The sequence below is a fragment of the Anomaloglossus baeobatrachus genome, chromosome 6, assembly GCF_048569485.1.
Source record: "Anomaloglossus baeobatrachus isolate aAnoBae1 chromosome 6, aAnoBae1.hap1, whole genome shotgun sequence".
Lineage (NCBI taxonomy): Eukaryota > Metazoa > Chordata > Amphibia > Anura > Aromobatidae > Anomaloglossus > Anomaloglossus baeobatrachus.
Genome location: NC_134358.1, coordinates 201,486,656 through 201,503,430, shown reverse-complemented (window position 1 = coordinate 201,503,430; position 16,775 = coordinate 201,486,656).

Genomic DNA, 16,775 nt, shown 5'->3' with positions numbered 1-16,775 from the left:
GCAGCACTGAAGACACGTTCAGAGACAACGCTCGCAGCTGGACACGACAAGATCTCCAAGGCGTAACTGGAGAGCTCTGGCCATTTTTCAAGATTTGAAGCTCAAAATGAGCAAGGCTCCAGTTGCAAAGTCATGGCATCGATGTTCATTTGGAGATACGCCTGTATCATCCTCTCCAGCCGTTGACTATGTGTCAGACTTGTTGTATCTGGTGGCCTTGCAAAGGATAGTCTAAAAAAATTATGAAAAGATTCAATAAAATTGCTGTTACCAGCACCAGATACGGTGCTGCTGGTACGGTTAGACTGTTGAAGATGACGAGACTGCCCCATGTTTGTCGAGTTACAACTGGGAGATTCACTCCGTGCACCACGGGTGTTTGGTGGAAAAGCCGAGTTAAGATTGAGTAACAGCTTTTGCTGATACTCCTGCATACGTGCGTCCCTTTCTATGGCTGGAATTATGTCACAAAATTTGGACTTGTACCGGGGATCTAATAGTGTGGCAAGCCAGTACTCATCATCACTTCTAATTTTGACAATACGAGGGTCATGTTGGAGGCAGTGCAGCAAGAAGGCGCTCATGCGTCTGGCGCAGCCATGCGGACCAAGTCCATGCTGTGTTTGTAGCATAGAGGTGCTAACCGTTCTTTCTTCCTCTGACATCTCCCCCCCAACCTCTTTCAACTGAAATTTGACCAAGGTCTCCCTCATCCGCTGAGTCTTCCATGTCCATGGACAGTTCGTCCTCCATTTCTTCATGTTCTCCTGCACCTTCCTCAACATTTCGCCTGCTACCATACACCCTTGTTGATCCCTGTCCCCCATGGTCCCATGCCTGCCGCCTTGGTGATAATGAACGTCTGGACCTTGGTGATGTTGCTGTCTCTTGTGCATATGAATCCTCCTGTAGTTTCTCCTCTTCCTGTTGTCCCACCCCCTGAGTCCGAATAGTGTTTAGCGTGTGCTCCAGCTTGTAAATGACTGGAATTGTCATGCTGATAATGGCATTGTCAGCGCTAAACATATTCGTCGCCATGTCCAAACTGTGCAGAAGGATGCATAGGTCCTTGATCTGAGACCACTCCATCAGGGTGATCTGCCCAACCTCTGCATCTCGTTGGCCCAGGCTATACGTCATGACGTATTGCACCAGGGCTCGACGGTGCTGCCACAGTCGCTGTAACATGTGGAGAGTTGAATTCCAGCATGTCGGCACATCACATTTCAGGCGATGAACCGGCAGGCCAAAAGACGTCTGGAGCGATGCAAGTCGCTCAGCTGCGGCGGTTGAACGGAGGAAGTAAGCAGACAGTTTTCGTGCCCTGTTCAGAAGGCCATCTAGGCCGGGATAGTGTGTTAAAAATTGCTGGACAAGGTTCAACACGTAAGCCATACAAGGCATGTGTGTCACCTTGCCCAGGCGAAGGGCTGCACCCAGGTTTGCAGCATTGTCGCACACGGCCTTACCAGGCTGCAGGTTGAGTGGAGACAACCATTTACCAAACTCAGTCTCCAGAGCTGCTCACAACTCAGCCGCTCTGTGACGCTTAAGCCCGCTTTACACGCTTCAATATATCTCACAATCCGTCGTTGGGGTCAAGTTGTAAGTGACGCACATCCGGCATCGTTAGTGAGGTATCTGTGTGTGACACCTACGTGCGATCAGGATTGAACGCAAAACCGTTAATCGCAAACACATCGTATCTTTGTCTAGAATTGAACGTTTTGTTGCACGAACCTAGTCAATTGAAATGTGTGACATCCCTCATACGATTTTGATGTCTGAGGCTATGTGCGCAGGTGTGCGCTCTGCACCGCAGCTTAAAAAAGGTCCGCTTCAGAGCGCAGCTGAAAAGCTGCGTTCTGAAGCGCCTCACAATGTCTGTCATTCACTAATCTCTGTCAGTCGGTCACTATCTCTGTCCCACTCTCTCTGTCTATGTCTGTCTTTCCCTCTTACCCCCTCTCTCATTCTCACCGATCCCCGATCACCGGCGCAGCGCTGCACGGCATTCACACTGCTCCGGCGGCTTTCACTATTTTGAAAAAGCCGGCCGCTCATTAATCAATGTTGTATTCCCTGCTTTCCCCGCCCACCGGCGCCTATGATTGGTTGCAGTGAGACACGCCCCCACGCTGAGTGACAGGTGTCTCACTGCACTCAATCACAGATACCTTCCATGATTAATCTGTAAGTGACAGTAAATAAACACACACACATGAAAACATCCTTTATTAGAAATAAAAAACACAAACATATACCCTGGTTCACCACTTTAATAAGCCCGAAAAAGCCCTCCATGTCCGGCGTAATCCAGGATGCTCCAGCGTCGATTCCAGCTCTGCTGCATGGAGGTGACCGGAGCTGCAGAAGAAACATTCTAATAAAGGATTTTTTCGTGTGTGTGTGTTTATTTACTGTTACTTACAGATTAATTATGGAAGATATCTCGGGGAGATGCCTGACATGATTAATCTAGGATTTATTGGCAGCTATGGGCTGCCAATAACTCCTTATTACCCCAATTTGCCAACGCACCAGGGCAAATCGGGAAGAGCCGGGTACAGTCCCAGAACTGTCGCATCTAATTTATGCGGCAATTCTGGGCGGCTGCTGGCTGATATTGTTAGGCTGGGGGGCTCCCCATAACGTGGAGCTCCCCATCCTGAGAATACCAGCCTTCAGCCGTATGGCTTTATCTGTCTGGTTTTAAAATTGGGGGGGACCGCACGCCTTTTTTTTTAAATATTTAATTATTTATTTCACTGCACAGTATAGACACGCCCACCGGCTGCTGTGATTGGGTGCAGTGAGACACCTGTCACTCAGCGTGGGGGCGTGTCTCACTGCAACCAATCATAGGCGCCGGTGGGCGGGGAAAGCAGGGAATACGAGATTGTTTAATGAGGCCGGCGGCCTGGATATGTCCAGGCGTGGGGGCGGGGCCTCGACGCGCGTTTCACCAAAGGCTTCGTCGCCTCCTGACGAAGCCTTTGGTGAAACGCGCGTCGAGGCCCCGCCCCCATGCCTGGACATATCCACCATTCCTGCTCTGACATGACACAAGGTAACACTTCCTTATCGTTTATGCCCTTCAGTTATTGGGACGTATGTGAGATTCTACAGATCTCCCCTGTATACAATTAACTTTACACTGTTCCCAATTGATCTTTTTACGGGCTATTTCACTTTGTTTAACCTCTTATTACATTGCTGCCTGTCATCAGGTTATTGCCATCTGGTGGTTTGTCCTGGTATTGCTGTGGGTTGTTTCTGGCAGGCTTTTTCCATCTAGCCTGCAACTACTGTGCACCCTGTATATTTAATAAATTTTGTATTCCACCTTGACTATTTGTGGTCCTTTCTCTCTGTATCCCCCCTTCTATGCAATTTATTGGTATTTTTGGGGCTACATAATTTAGGTTTATATATTCTTGTGGACCCTTTCCGGTCATAGGAAAGTTTGTTTAGGTTATGTAGACATGATGTTGCCTTCATCCAACGTTGGTGCTATCGATGTCTTGTTTCCCCTTCCAAACCAACTGACGACCTACCAAGCAAACTGCCTGTTGCGGTTACAGTGGTGGAAGTTGTGCGTGGAAACCCGGTGTGACAGCTGTCCCCACAGTCCTAAAAGATGAAGAGCGCGCGGATGCACTGGAAGGAGCAGGCAGTGGATGGTCCGCTCCGCTAGGCCGCATTGCAGCATGGTGAGCTTCCCACTGGGACATATGATATTTATTCATGTGACGATTCATGGAAGAAGTTGTCAAACTGCTGAGGTTTTGCCCTCCACTAACAGAATCACGACATATTTTACATATCACATGATTTGGGCGATCTTTTGCTATGTCAAAAAAGGACCTGGCTAGGCAAGGCTTAGAGGGCATGCGACCTGCTGAGCCACCCCGACTAGTGCTCAGAGGCAGAGTGGTGGCTTAGGATGCAGTTGTAGACGTGCTACCAGTACTCCTCCTCTGTCCAGGAAGGTGCAAGGTAACTTCGTCGTCAGTTGCATCCTTCTCCAACACCTCTGTTAACCTCCTCGAGTGCCTGACTGTGGGTTGACAGTAGGTGGGATCTAGAAGTTCCTCATCAAGCGTTGTGTTTGCACTCCCCTCCCCCTCAGACCGAGCCTCTTCCTGCCCTGAACGAATATTTAAGTTGTCATCCCAATCTGGTATCTGCGTCTCATCGTCATCAAAAGACAGAAAAAAATCCAGCACTCGTGTCCAGAAAATATATTAAAACTTGCTTTTTTATTCAATATTCATGGTAAAATGGAAATGGATCATATCCACAAGGTATAAAAAATCCCCATAAAGATGAGATAGGATGACAGGGTACGCGTTTCGAGCTACATGCTCTTAATCTCAATCCATTTTACCATGAATATTGAATAAAAAAGCAAGTTTTAATATATTTTCTGGACACGAGTGCTGGATTTTTTTCTGTCTTCTGGAGTTTCTTGGCCGGGCCGGCTTCACCGTGCACCTGTCCTTCATTGGAGTCTCCATGTGATCTGGGTGAGCTGATTTTGTTTTTCTTGTTTCATCGTCATCAGTATGTTCCTCATTGTCTATTACAACAGGTGTTTCAGTTTGTGAATAAGGGTCAACATTATGCTCAGAAACTAGGTCATCACGGCCTGAATCTGAGTCACAAAGGTTCTGGGCATCACTGCAGACCATTTCCTGGTCTGGGAGTAGATCTCTGATTCCCAGGCTATAGTGTGACTGAACAGCTCTGCAGACTCAGCCATCTCTGTTCCACCATACTGTGCAGGGCGGATGGAGACTTGAGAGCTGGGAGAAAGCAAGTGTGATTGGGATGACAACTCAGAGGACTGGTGTTTTTTTGATGCGGTAGTTGAGGTGGAGGAGAGGGCACTTGTTGGATCACTTGAGATCCATTCAAGCATTTTCTTTTTTTGGGCAACAACTACCTTTGTTCCAGTTGTTCGTGTTCGTAAAAAAGGGAGCACATCCGATTGTCCACGGAAAGCAGTAGACATCTTACTTTTGCTGGAAGATGGCCTATCTTCAGCAGATGTTAATGGAGCTTTGCCACCTTCCCCACGGACACAAACTTTTTTTCCTTTTCCAACACACCTGTTCCCCTTTCCACCAGCATCTGTCATTTTGCCACTCATTTTGCTAGCGACAAGATTGTCCACTTAAAATGTGGTAGTAAAAATTGAGAGGTGGTGTGGATTGCAGCGGTGGTCTACCTTTATTGACAGCAGAATAAACAACAATAACTATCCCGGACAATGAAACTATGGCCCTTAAAATGGCAGCACAGTTTGCTAGTATAATAGCTCAGTAAAAATGAGTTTGAGTGTGCAATGCAGAGGTGCTGCAAATATCTTTGCACTACTGGGACACTAATGAAGTCCAACAGCCACTTATAGGATGCCACTAAGTTTCCTCAGTGTTTGGTATTATAATGGCTTTGTAACAATGAGATTCAGTGTGCAATGCAGAGGTGCTGCAAATAGATTTGCACCAGTGGGACACTAATGAAGTCCACACTTATAGGATGCCACTAAGTTTCCTCAGTGTTTGGTATTATAATGGCTTTGTAACAACAAGCCTGTGTGTGCAATACAGAGGTGCTGCAAATATCTTTGCACTAGTGGGACAGTAATAAAGTCCAACAGCCACGTTTAGGATACCACTAAGTTTCCTCAGTGTTTGGTATTATAATGGCTTTGTAACAATGAGATTCAGTGTGCAATGCAGAGGTGCTGCAAATAGATTTGCACCAGTGGGACACTAATGAAGTCCAACAGCCACTTTTAGGATGCCACTAAGTTTCCTCAGTGTTTGGTATTATAATGGCTTTGTAACAATGAGATTGAGTGTGCAATGCAGAGGTGCTGCAAATATCTTTGCACTAGTGGGACACTAATGAAGTCCAACAGCCACATTTAGGATGCCACTAAGTTTCCTCAGTGTTTGGTATTATAATGGCTTTGTAACAATGAGATTGAGTGTGCAATGCAGAGGTGCTGCAAATATCTTTGCACTAGTGGGACAGTAATGAAGTCCAACAGCCACGTTTAGGATACCACTAAGTTTCCTCAGTGTTTGGTATTATAATGGCTTTGTAACAATGAGATTCAGTGTGCAATGCAGAGGTGCTGCAAATAGATTTGCACCAGTGGGACACTAATGAAGTCCAACAGCCACTTTTAGGATGCCACTAAGTTTCCTCAGTGTTTGATATTATAATGACTTTGTAACAATGAGCTTGAGTGTGCAATGCAGAGGTGCTGCAAATATCTTTGCACTAGTGGGACACTAATGAAGTCCAACAGCCACTTTTAGGATGCCACTAAGTTTCCTCAGTGTTTGGTATTATGATGGCTTTGTAACAATGAGCTTCAGTGTGCAATGCAGAGGTGCTGCAAATAGATTTGCACCAGTGGGACACTAATGAAGTCCAACAGCCACTTTTAGGATGCCACTAAGTTTCCTCAGTGTTTGGTATTATAATGGCTTTGTAATAACAAGCTTGAGTGTGCAATGCAGAGGTGCTGCAAATATCTTTGCACTAGTGGGACACTAATGAAGTCCAACAGCCACTTTTAGGATGCCACTAAGTTTCCTCAGTGTTTGGTATTATAATGGCTTTGTAACAATGAGCTTGAGTGTGCAATGCAGAGGTGCTGCAAATAGATTTGCACCAGTGGGACACTAATGAAGTCCAACAGCCACTTTTAGGATGCCACTAAGTTTCCTCAGTGTTTGGTATTATAATGGCTTTGTAACAACGAGCTTGAGTGTGCAATGCAGAGGTGCTGCAATTATCTTTGCACTAGTGGGACAATAATGAAGTCCAACAGCCACTTTTAGGATGCCACTAAGTTTCCTCAGTGTTTGGTATTATAATGGCTTTGTAACAATGAGCTTGAGTGTGCAATGCAGAGGTGCTTCAAATATCTTTGCACTAGTGGGACACTAATGAAGTCCAACAGCCACTTTTAGGATGCCACTAAGTTTCCTCAGTGTTTGCTAGTATAATGGCTTAGTAACAATGAGCTTGAGTGTGCAAAGGTAGGAGGGTACAGTGGCCGGGTTGTGGGTCAGTGTAGAGGAAAGGAAGCCTCACTTTCTATCCCTCCTAATGGTGAAATGCAGCAAGGAACTCCCTGACCTTAGCTACACAGACGCTCTTATCTTTAACTGTTAAATAACGGTTTCCATGGACCTGACTGTCACCTATGGCTCTGAGCCTGCTGTAATTAGCTCTTACAAGGGCTGAAAGAAACTTCTATCCCTATTCTGTATAGCGCTGTGTGTAGAGCGTACACAGCAGTATCGGCGACAGGAGCTGCGTGAGAGGTGACTGACACCCAGACGCAGAAGGCAGATAATGCTGTGCTGGAACAAAATGTCCGTTTTTATAATGCAGGGACATGTGACATGGACATCCTATCACACATGCCGTTGCTTCTCTGGCTAAAAGTCCACTTAGCTTTGTGTGTGTCTGGGATTGGCTGACATGCTGGCCCGCCCCACTACACGCGCGCTTAGGGAGGGAAGGAAGAACAGAAAAAAAAAATGGCTATTGCCATTATCCCAGCACCAGTGATTTGAACGCGCTGTTCCCGCACACTATACGCTGAAATTTCATAATAATGTGAGTCACGGAGTGACTTACACTATTACAGCGGAAAGCCAGCTAGTAGGTAGCTTGGCTTTTTGCTGCTAGAATCGTTCTCGAACGTAACTAGAACTATCGAGCTTTTAGCAAAAAGCTCGAGTTCTAGTTCGATCTAGAACAGCCCCCAAAATCACTCGAACCGCGAACTGGAGAACCACGAACCGTGCTCAACTCTAGACATGACTTATTAGTTACAAACCCATGCTGGCTCAGGTACTTGCATAAATCTTGTTTAATAATTTGTTCAAAGATCTTTCCTGGTATGGAAGTCAGGCTCACAGTTCTGTAGTTGCCTGGGTCCACCTTCTTCCCTTTTTTGAAGATAGGGACAACATTCGCTCTTCTCCAGTCTTCTGGAACTTCTGTTGACTCGCTTTTAACAGCTGGTAGCATTCTCATAGGCAAATATGCATATGATTCCTTGGTCAAGCAGGGTAGTTTATTATAAATACAGCATAAACTACTGGCCAACAATCACAGCCATGCTCCAGTATCAGGAAAAAATGTTACGTGCAGGCATATGTAAGCTCACTAGTACAGTTAATTTCCAGTAGTCCAGGCTTCACACCAAGGCCTGTATGCTTTACATTCACAGGTTTCTTCCTAGAGCCAAGGCCGCTCAGATTCAGGACCGACTGGACCTTTAGTCAGCAGGAGACTGCTCCAGCTTCCTACTGACTTTTGAAGACTCCAATCAGACAGTCTCTCTGTCTCAGTTGCTACGGACAACTACCTCATTTCCTTGCTACATCATTTGGATACTCTGTCCCCAGCGATCACCTGCAGCTCCCTCAGAGATTTCCTCTGTGAGACTTCATTCAGACACTCACTATCCCCAGCTTCCATCTGCAGCACCCTCAGAAATTTCCTCCCTGTGATATTATTCGGACACTCCTGCAGCTTCCCTTAGAGATACCCTCCCTCACTGAGACTTCATTTGGACAGACACTGTCCCCAGCAGTCACCTGCAGCTTCCCTCAGAGATTCCTTCCCTGAGACTTCATTTGGGCACTCACTCTCCTCAGCCGCCAACTGCAGCTTCCTCAGAGATTCCCTCTCTGACACTTCAATTATACACTCTCTGTTCACAGTCACCACCTGTAGTTCCCTCGGCGATTTCCTCCTTGAGACTTCATTTGGACACACACTGTCCTGATGCTCCACTCAGATGGACAGATGATCTGTCCTCGGGTGTCTGCTGCTGCAGCCACCACTGCTATAGTTTCTGCTTCTGCTGCCCACTGCACCCTCTCCTTAGAGAGAGAGAGCTCCCCCTCCTTGAGCACCAGATTTCCTCCTTCTTGAGCACCAGAGTTCTTCCTCCTTGAGCACCAGAGTTCCTCATCTTTGAACACCAGAGTTCCTCCTGGAACTTTTTTCAAGCAATATATAATTTTGCTATTGTTTTAAACACTTTATAGAGGAAAAGGAGATGTGTAATTTAATGTATAGTTTTGTGGAAGAATATTCTGGGTTTTTCAGTCCATTGGTCATTCTAATCAGTGATTGGCAACCATCCCTGAGTGCATACAGAGATAGCTCTAAGTAGGACAGATGTCCTTTTTGGATCTCTGTCCCGGTCAGTCCCCTGTGTGGGAGGGACATAGTCATCAGGGCCAGGGTAGGAGACGAGGCCACATTGGAGGCTCGACCCTGACTACGTTGAAGTCTACCATAAAGAAAAAGGGCAGCACAGGGTCGCTTAGTTTTAGAGTCAGCTTAGTGGTCCCTGTGTTATTTTTGTCTCCCCGTCACATTATGTCTAGCTCTTATCTTTACCCAACCTTTTCCCCTTTTTTGTAAGAGTCAGTATAACTCAGGCTGCTGGGTGGGCCCATCTTGCCCAGAAGATCGCAGACAAAGTGAGGGGTCTGCGTTCACAGTTGGCGTAGCATCTGCAACAGGTCCTAGGCTTTTTGGTGATAGCCCTCCCTGACGTGTTTTTGGGGGGACAGGATAGGTTCTGGATATTTGAGGGAGCATGTCGGCTGTAATTTAGGCTCCATCCCCATTCTTCGGAGACTGAGGCCAAGTGCCTGAGGATTGTCAATTAGTTGTTGCAGTGCAATCGTCAATCTTGGGCCTTCTCACTACCGGCTGATTCAGATTTTTTTCACGGCCTTAGCCCTGGTCTATGGTGAGCCTGATGGTGTCTCCCTGGGGAATCCCAGCTCTGCAAGATCCAGCAGGGGGCGCAACTTGCGGAGGAGTACTGCTCCGAGTTCCGGAGGTGGGCCATAGACATCCTATGGAACGATCTGGCTCTACGGAGTCAGTTCGTCCAGTGCTTGTCTGTTCGGCTGAAGAACTCCTTGCAGCAGTACTCCCCACACATGTCGCTGGACGCTGCCCTGTCCCTTCCCATCAGGGTGGACAGATGCCTCAGCGAGAGATCCACAAAGACCAGGGTTCCCTTAGTCATGCCAGAGGTGGAGGTCCTACAGGTTGAGGAGGATGAGCCCATGCAGGTGGGGGTGCTATCCTCTCGCGACCAGTCGGTTTTGGTCGACTTTGGGACATGGACCTGTTTTTGTTGTAGATGTGAGGGTCATTTTATTGGTGCATGCCATACTCATCCCAAGCAGGTTTCCCCTCCAAAAGAGTTGCACTATTCCAGTCGATTTGAGTGGGGCGACCAGGGCTTTACAGTTGTCGCTGTATTTCCCTCAGTGCCAACCACACCATTTGCAGCACAGGGCAGGGATACTCATCTTTTTCTACAGGCTCGGCCTGAATGCTTGATTTGTAAGACGATTTCTCCGTGTCCTTCGAGACGCACTGTTTCAACTGTAAAACTGCTCACTGCAGACCTTTTTTGTGGAAGGAGTGTATATCTCCGCTGGTCATCCTGTCCTCGCTTTCTTTGACCCTGGGGTTGAAATGGAGAAGGACAGAGCTATTTTTCCCTTTCCTCAGCCTAAGCGTAAGCCTCGGCGTTTCCCCTTAAGAGGTGGTATGAAGGGGTGGCTGCAGTATCTGGGGATATTAACAATTGCGCAGGCCTTGGTGTTCACCGCTGAGAGGTGATAAGAAGAGGGTAGCTGCGGTGTCAGGGTCCATGTACTGTATGTATGTCCTGATTTTCACAAATGTGAACACTTTCTTAATAAACGTGCAGGTCCAGACCTATGGGAAAATGACTTTGCATGGGTACCCACTAATCACATCAAGTGCATCTGTCGGTCTAAGTGTGGACCATCTCGATCCCTATCCTGTTGTGGATTTTAGTGACGCTGCGGCCGTGTGTCTGGATTCCACCCCTGTACTCAACACACACAATGTCATATCCAGGTTGACACTCGAGAGGTGTAATCTCAACTAATCCCAGGTGGTGGTTCATTTTGTCCATTTGAGGTGGTTGTCAGTGCATGATCTTGAGAGTCCTGAGGTCTATTCTCAAGGGGAGGGTACTGTCACATGTATAAAACAGGCTCAGGATCAGAGTTCTCTATTACCATCTGAGACCATGCAGATTTAAACAATGTTGTTTTAATTTGGTTACTTTAGGGTCAACGTCTTCTCTGGTGCTGCAGTAGACTTACTCAGCTGTCGGTAGTTGATCATTTTCAACCTGTATATAATCCCTCTGCTTCCTGGAGAGGTTTCTGGATATTCAACTCAGTTGGAGCTAGCTCAGGAACAGAGAGAACATTTCTGCTGCTATCTGCTGTGATTGTAGCAAGTCGTTTCTACTACCTCCTTTAGAAATCCAAAAGAAAAAAGGCACTCACCAGAGATGCTGTGCAAGAGATACTTTATTCCTACTTCGGGTTACATGTGAAGGATTGTGAGAGAGGGGGAGCACATAGCACGGTGAACGATGGCCGTTTTTGTTCTTTTGGATTTCTACTGCCGACATATTTTGCTGCTAAAAGTGCACCACGGATGGCTGGTTCCTTTTGATGTCAAATAGCGATTGGTTTTAAAGCTATTCATGCTTATCTGAATTCCAGACGTTGAAAAGATTTAAAGATGCAGGACGAGTCTCTCTCAAGTTTGTCTGAATATGTGCCCAGCTTTTCCCACTATAGACTGTCTACTAACTCCTTTCCTTTGTACCCTTACCCATGCACCTCTGGTTATTCCCTGATGCAGATTTTAGTTGTGTATGAATTTTGGTTTACCCCCGTCCATTGTTCTGTGTTCGTGGGTTTTTGGGATCTCCAACCCAGTCAGTCCCTTGGGTGGTAGGGACATAGTCATCAGGGCCAGGATACTAGACAGGGTCACGTTGGAGGCTTGACCCCGACTACCTTTAAGTCTACTATCGGGATAAGGGACAGCATAGGGTCCCCAGTCTTAGGATCAGCTTAGTATCATCTTTGTTTCCTTCTCACAATACCAGCCTGTCTGACTGCTTTCAATCAGAGAAACTGTGTGTGTGTGGGTGTGTGTGTGTGTGTGTGTGGGTGTGTGTGTGTGGGTGTGGGTGTATTCATCCGTATTGCTGAAAAAATAAATAAAAACCAAAAAAATTGGCATAGGGTCCCACATATTATGATACCCAGCACTGATAAAGATCCTTGGGTCCTGTTGGAAGGTTCGTATCTGCTTTCCCGGGATCCAGTATGTCACCTCCAGGTTTGAGGCCTTCATTTGGCAGCCTGAAATTTGAAAGGAAATAATTGACAGGGTTTTCCCAGGGTTTAATTTCCACCTTCTGTGAAGTGGAAAACCAATAACTACAAGAATATAGAGTAGGGTATGGAAGAAATTCCTTTCCAGTTCAGGGGGGAAGCTGGGAGGAGAGATCACAGTAGAACCTGTTATGAGGGGGACCCGGGGTAGCGTGCCAAGATGGGAAATGGACAGCTTCCGCCGGTCAAGGTCCACTGTGCGGTGTAAGGGACCGCCGCTATGGTGGGTGAAGAGTGAGCGGGTTGCTGCTAGCGATCGTCTGGAATGTCACAGACGATCTATGTACACCGATTTGCCCTAACCCGTGAGGGTTGTATGGCACGGATCTCACGGCTCGGTGTACCTGTTGCACGGGGAAGCACAGAGGTGCCCACGCACGTGTGCCAGTGGAAGTCACGAGAATATGGCACGAGGGTAGCACAGAGGTGCCCACGCACGTGTGCTTTCAATAACCAGGTGAGTCCGGTGGAGACTTGAGGAGCTCACCTGGGACAGGAACACGGCCTGTTGAAGGGGATACTGCCGGAGCAGCAAGGCAGGAACACGGCCTGCAAACGAGGTACTGCCTAAGCAGCAAGGGCCAAGCCCACAAAAGACAGTAATGCCTGAGCAGTGGCGTGGCAGCACGCTGCCAGACATCCAAACATAGAAGGACGGTCGCGCGCCGCCATGATGGCAGGAGGAGCTTTTAAGGAGGTGTCGTTCCACCCAAGGGCGGGCGCGAGGCGGAGATGACGGACTTGACCCAATCAGGGTCCACGACGTCCCAGCCTGGCCAGTCAGGATTCACCACATCACCTGCCTTGTCATCAAGCCGTGTGACGTCAGTGGGCGAATCAGAACCCACCACGCATAGCACATGCTCACCCTCCTGCCTCTGGGAAATAGAGGCGGGATCCTCGGTCTCACAATGTGCAAAGATAACGGGAGTCTCACTGCTTCCCTGAGCAGTAAACCTCTGCACATTGCGCAACCTCGCAGCCCTTCGGGGCCGCTGAGCAGGAGGGCCTGCAGCATGCCAGGAATGGGAGACCGCTTCACTCCTTGTAACAGGAGAACCACTAGGTGTCGCCCTTCTGCTGCCTCTCTGAGAAGGTATCTTCTGCACACTGCGCAGTCTGGCAGACCTTCGGCGCTGCTGAGCAGGAGCGCTCGTGGCAGGCAAGGAATGGGAGACTGCCTCAGTCCTTGCCTCAGGAGAGCCACGAGATGTAACATTACCCCCCCGTCTAGGCCCCCCCCACCTTGTCCGTGCTCGAAGGCCGCTATCAACCCCGGGGCGCGGATATGATCCTCCAACTCCCAGGATCTATGCTCCAGACCACGACCGGCCCACTCCACGAGGTAGTACCTCTTGCCCTGTATGACTTTTGTCTCCACAAGTTTTGCCACCTCAGGGTCGTCGGACGGGGAGTCGGTTTGAGCCGGCAGGCACCCCGAGAATTTATTAAGTCGTACGGGTTTCAGGAGGGACACGTGAAAGGTGTTGGCTATAGCCCAGCGTGGAGGGAGCTGGAGTCGGTATGCCACCGGGTTTACCTGCTGTAGTACTTTAAACGGACCCAGATACCTAGGGGCGAATTTGGCTGCCTGTACCCGTAGGTTAACATTCTTAGAGGACAGCCATACTAGGTCACCAGGGGCGAAGGATGGCGCAGGGTGACGGCGAACATCAGCCGTTGTCACCATCCGGTCTTTAGCCCTCTTAAGAGCCTCTTGGGTGTCATCCCAGATCTCCCGGGCCTTGGTCGCCCAATCCTCCACTCTAGTATCGGGTGACGTAATGGGCATCGGAACCGGGATTCTGGGATGTTGTCCGTTATTGAGTAGGAACGGAGTCTGGCCAGAGGATTCATGGACCGAATTGTTAATGGCAAATTCGGCCCAAGGAAGGAGGTTAGCCCAGTTGTCGTGATGCGCGGAGATAAAATGGCGGAGGTAAGTTACCAAGGTTTGATTAGTCCTCTCCACTAGTCCATTGGTCTCGGGATGGTATGCGGAGGAGATGTTCAGCTCTATCTGCAGGAGCTTACAGAGCTCTCTCCAGAAGCGAGACGCGAACTGGGGACCTCGGTCGCTCACCACCTTGTCAGGCATGCCATGCAACCTAAATATATGCCGAATGAACAAGGTGGCGAGAGCACGTGACGTCGGGAGTCGTGGGAGAGGCACCAAGTGGACCATTTTAGAGAAGTGGTCCATGATGACCCATACGACCCTGTGCCCTGCTGACTTGGGCAGATCTCCCAGGAAGTCCATCCCTACCACTTCCCAGGGACGATCCGGCACTGGCAGTGGGTGAAGAAGACCTGCCGGTCTCTGCCGGGACGGCTTATTCCGAGCACACGACATACAGGCTCCCACATATTCCTGTATGTCCTGGGGTAGTCTCGGCCACCAATAATGCCTGGTCACCAGGTCTCTGGTCCTTTTGACCCCGAAGTGACCCCCGACCTTGGAGGCATGGGCCCACGATAGCACCTCGTTCCGTAGTTCAGGGGGAACGAGGGTTTTGCCAGGTGGCACCTGGTCCAAAGAAGTGGGAGTGACCATCCTCAAGCTGTCCGGGGGTAGTATAAGACGAGGCTCCTCCTCGTCCTCCTCCAACACAACCATACAACGTGACAAGGCATCGGCCCGTACGTTCTTCTCACCGTCCAGGTGGCGGATAATAAAGCGGAACCGGGAGAAGAATAAAGACCAACGGGCCTGCCTTGGGTTCAGGCGTTGTGCTGTCTGGAGGTATGTGAGGTTTTTGTGGTCAGAAAATACCTCAAATGGATGCTTCGCACCCTCCAGGAGATGCCGCCATTCCTGGAATGCTAGTTTCATCGCCAGTAACTCCCTATCCCCTATGGAGTAGTTCCTCTCGGCCGGAGAAAAAGGTCTTGGAGAAAAAGAAACAAGGATGCTTCCTTCCTCGTTCGTTTTTCTGGTACAGGACTGCACCTGCACCGACCGAAGAGGCGCCTACCTCCAGTAGGAAGGGTTTGGAGATGTCTGGACGATGAAGGATGGGAGCTCTGGAGAAGTGAGTTTTGAGAGTGTGAAATGCCTCTACCGTTTCTCGTGTCCATGCTTTGGGATTAGCACCCTTGCAGGTAAGGGCAATGATGGGTGCTGCCACCGTCGAGAAGTTGGGAATGAACTGGCGATAATAATTGATAAACCCCAAGAATCGCTGGATCGCCTTCAGCGAGCGGGGCTCAGGCCAGTTCATCACTGTCTCCAACTTCCCCGGATCCATTGCTAACCCCTGACTGGACACGATGTACCCCAGGAACGGCAAGGATTCCCGTTCAAAAACGCACTTTTCCAGCTTAGCATATAGCGAATGGGTGCGGAGCCTCTTAAGTAGTCGGATGACATCCCTCCGATGGGTGGTAAGATCGGGGGAGAAGATAAGAATGTCATCCAGGTATGCAACCACGGAAAGATACAAATCCCGGAAAATGTCATTCACAAAGTCTTGAAATATGGCAGGGGCATTACAGAGTCCGAAGGGCATTACTAGATACTCGTAGTGACCGTCCCTGGTGTTAAAGGCGGTCTTCCACTCATCGCCCTTTCGGACTCGCACTAGATTATACGCCCCGCGTAGATCCAGCTTTGTGAAGACCTTTGCCCCGCGGAATCGATCAAATAGCTCAGTAATGAGGGGCAAAGGGTATTTGTTCTTGGTCGTGATTGCATTTAATCCCCTGTAATCGATACAGGGGCGCAGATCCCCTTCCTTCTTCTGCACAAAAAAGAACCCTGCACCAGCCGGTGAAATAGACTTGCGAATGAACCCCTTCGCCAGGCTGTCCTGAATATATTTGGACATAGCCTCCGTCTCTGGAGCAGAGAGTGGATACACTCTGCCCCTAGGGGGCTCGGAGCCTGGCTTCAGGTCTATTCGGCAATCATATGGCCGGTGGGGAGGAAGAGTATCTGTGGCCCTTTTGGAAAAGACATCCTTGTAGGCCTCATAAGGTGTCGGTAAACCCGGCCCCCCTGTATTCTCTGAGGACCCAACCGACCTAATGGTAGCGGGTGGTTCGGTAGTCATGAGGTGCTCTCTACAGGATCCTGCCCAGGATGAGATCTCCCCTGTTGCCCAGTTGAGTATAGGAGCATGCTGTCTCAACCAGGGAAGGCCCAGTAGGATCTCATCCGTCCCCCCTGGAAGCACCAGGAAGGACACCTGCTCATGGTGTCCCGGTGGTACATCCATCCTGAGAGGGATAGTGATCTGGGTGATAGGATCGAGTAGTATGGACCCGTCGACTACCCGGACCCCGAGTGGCTTGGGCAACAGAACCAGGGGAACTGAGTATCGGGTTGCCAGGGAGGTCGAGATGAAATTGCCTTCAGCGCCTGAGTCCAAGCAAGCCAGGGCAGAGAAGAGAGTAGTGCCGAACTGCAACTGGGCGCTGATAGTCAACCTAGAGGGAGAGGTAGCGTCTAGAGTCCCCCCTCTG